The sequence below is a fragment of the Dermacentor variabilis genome, chromosome 8 (assembly GCF_050947875.1).
Source record: "Dermacentor variabilis isolate Ectoservices chromosome 8, ASM5094787v1, whole genome shotgun sequence".
NCBI classification, from domain to species: Eukaryota; Metazoa; Arthropoda; class Arachnida; order Ixodida; family Ixodidae; genus Dermacentor; species Dermacentor variabilis.
This window is the reverse complement of record NC_134575.1, coordinates 8,460,988-8,464,316: the sequence shown is the minus strand read 5'-3', so window position 1 is coordinate 8,464,316 and position 3,329 is coordinate 8,460,988. Positions and strand designations below refer to the sequence as shown.

Below are 3,329 nucleotides of genomic sequence, written 5' to 3'. Positions count from 1 at the left end.
AGAATTAATATCTCGAAACTGGTGTCATCTTGAGAACTAGTTCCAAGTGGATCGGCCTTGTGAACTCCGCGGCTAGAATTTGTAAATTGCCATATGAGCCATAAGGTAATTAGTTAAAAACTTGATTAGTGAATGTTTGTTGATTTGTTGATTATGCATTTGATTTTTTTTTTGCGCAAGTAATGTCCGCCTCTTGGAGTAGACCAGCTGGTGAACTAGATTTGGGCTTTCTGCCACAGGCAACCTTTTAAAAAAAAATTTGAAAGTGTTCGCTGAAACACCTGGTATGTGCGCCCGTTTTGGGGAGATGGTGAACCGATCGATAATTTTTTTTTGTTATTCTTTCGCTATTTTTAATCTTTAAGAAAAAGAAAGAAAGAAAAAAAAAAGACGCGGCATCATAAGCTCTATCGAGAGCTTATGACGTCGCGTCAAGATTGGAGAGGCAGTCGGAATTAGCTAAGAAACAGCCTACACCATAATTTGAGTGACCACCAGCCTTTACAACAAGATAGTCTAATGCCCTCCCGAACATAAACGGCCCTACGAAAATACCACGCAGTATTATCCAGGAACGATCGTCTGAGAAAAGCGTTCCCGGTGGCACCAAGGGTGACCTGTCGCCGCAGCAGAAATGTTAGACATGTTAATGCACGCAAAAGTCGGCCAGCATCATACCCCCGTAATAAAAGCATTCTGTCGGTCCGGCTGCAACAACTGCAGGCACCTTCAAAGTGATATTAAAATTAAAAGCACCGCAAATAGTTACACACACGAATTGAAAGCTACCTTTAGTTTCACTAGTATCGATGTGATTTACAACTATATGCTTGAATGTTCCTTCGGTAAGAAACAATATCGGTGAAACGGGACACTCAATGAACGTCATGTTAGACGGACATCGCACGGACACATCTAAAAAGCTTCCCAAAGCCGTTGCCAAGCATTTCAACCAACGAGGTCATACCTGTGATGAACTTATGGCGTTTTTCACTGGTCGATTCGGAGCAGAATTTCTTGCTCCGTGGCAACGAATCCGAATTTCACTGGTCGATCTGGAGCGGGTTCGCGCGTTCCACTGGTCGTTTCGGATCAACTCGCTCCGCGCCGGATCGCTCTCACTTGCTCCGCCGCCGAGGCGCGGATTCGGGCGGAAATAGCTCGCGTCACTTCCGTTTTCAAGCGAAATCGGTACCCGGTTGGTACGCACAACATTGTGTTGCTTCGCAAAATGGCTGCGTTCGGTGCTGCTGCAGCGCTCGCGTTTAGCGATGAGAGCGCGGACGACAGCGATTACGAAGTGACGCAAGTGCTGTACGAAGACTTCTATGCACGTTGTCCATGCACAATCCTTGCGGGCGCGACATGGAAATGACGGACTATGCGACTGCCATGCTCAAATTAAACACGGGGGACGGCGAGTTTGGTTGCCGTGGAAACGTACAGAACGGAAGTAGGGCATGGTTTTCGGAACCGGTTCGTGCGACGAGTACGCAGACTTCCTGTGTGATCCGCCGCGGAGCGTTTTTGCGCTCCGCTGGCCGATTCGGATTCGTGAAACCCGAGCGCTCGCTCGAGGATTTCGGCGGCTGCTCCAGATCGACCAGTGAAAAACGCCATTAAACTCTACATCCTACAGTCAAATTTCCTCTCTGCGCAGACAAAAATAAAGAATCATGCTCCTCCATAAGTTCACGACATTGCAACCAATAGTCATAAACGTTTCAAAGGGAGCTAAGAATCTATTCGCTATGATAAATTTCAAGCTATAGGCAACAACACCTAGTTTGATTTCTTGGCGTATCCCCCCCTTTTTTTCCCTTTCCTTTCCCCTTTTTTCTTTTTTTTTCAGCCGGCGTGTCAGACGCTGTTGACACGCCAGCTAACACGCGCGAGTTGGCAGACCGGGGGGGGGGGGGGGAGGGGGAGAGGTTTGACCCTGTCCTTCTCCTTTGCCTTGTGCACAGCATTCCCTTACTCTCAATTCGACACGCCAACACACCTTCCCTCGTTGCCACACCCTCTCGCCTTACACCCTCTCGCCTTTAGAAGAACCCCCCCTATTTATACTGTGGCGAGGAAAGCATACGTCAGAAAAACGCCTTGAAGAAGACAAGTCCACTTGCCGAAACGTTGGCTCCTGCTTTCACCTTGTTCTCGTTTTGCTCGTCGTTTTGAATTTCTATTTCCCGTATTTCCCGTATTTCCCCAAGTTAATAGACGTATCATAAGAAGCTAACAAACAAAGACACCAAGGACAACACAGGAGAAATTGTGCGTACTTAATAATTAAATTAATGATAAATTAATGGAAATGAAAGTGGATGAAAAATAACTTGCCGCAGGTGGGGAGCGATCCCACATCTTCGCATTACGCGTGCGATGCTCTTACCAATTGAGCTACCGCGGCGCCGATTTCCCATCCACTTTCTTGGGTATTTATGTTTTGCTGCTATAGAACTAACCTTGGCAGTGTTAGCCAGCGCCACCACTCACAAACCTTGGCGGCGGATGTGGAACATCCCTTCTGCCGCAGGCGCCACGAGTACGTGATCATTACGGGCGAAGGCAACTTTTCAATAAACCCACACATGCTACCTGAAGGCATCAATGTTTCCGGATTCGAGACCCTCGTTATGTAATCAGCGAGAAGAAAGGGGTTAACCGAGGGGCCCGATTTTTATCAATCATATCATAAGCCAACAAACAGACACCAAGGACGACATAGGGGAAATTACGTGTACTTAATAATTAAATTAAAGAAATGATAAATTAATGCTAATGAGAGTAGATGAAAAACAACTTGCCGCAGGTGGGGAACGATCCCACGTCTAATAATAATAATTTTATTCTTAGCCGATGGACTCTATGAATGCAAACAATAACTCAAGCCCCGGAATTCTCTTAGCATTCGCGGAGGAGCTGCGTATGCGTCGCATGAAACGAACTTCAGCGTGCGCCGCGCCTTTCGCAGATGGCCGAGCGCAGCCACAAGAAACACAAGAGTGCGCAAGGCCAAAAAGCGGGGGCGCAAAGCGCCGATCCCGCCGCGAGCAAGCCCACCGCGACCAAACTCGAAGCGATCAAGCCCGAAGCGACTAGGCCCGAAGCGACAAAGCCCGAAGCGTCGGCTTCGCACGTAAGTGCCCATCGCAGTGCTTGCAACGACAAAATTCTGTACAGCTGCTAACACATTTCTTTTGGGCTATATTTATTGCGGCATTGTCAGTACAGTAACCCTTCTGTTTATTTATTTTATACAAAATATCGCTTTATTCGAAGCTTCTTTTATAGTACCGACACCAATCCATGCAGTTAGAGATATTCAA

General features: G+C 47.2%; 1 non-coding gene across 1 annotated transcript; it reads right to left on the bottom strand.

The window, feature by feature from the left end:
* Window positions 1-2,337: 2,337 nt before the first annotated feature.
* On the bottom strand, window positions 2,338-2,410 carry TRNAT-CGU (transfer RNA threonine (anticodon CGU)). Its single transcript has one exon. It is a non-coding gene; the product is annotated as a tRNA-Thr (tRNA).
* Window positions 2,411-3,329: the final 919 nt, after the last annotated feature.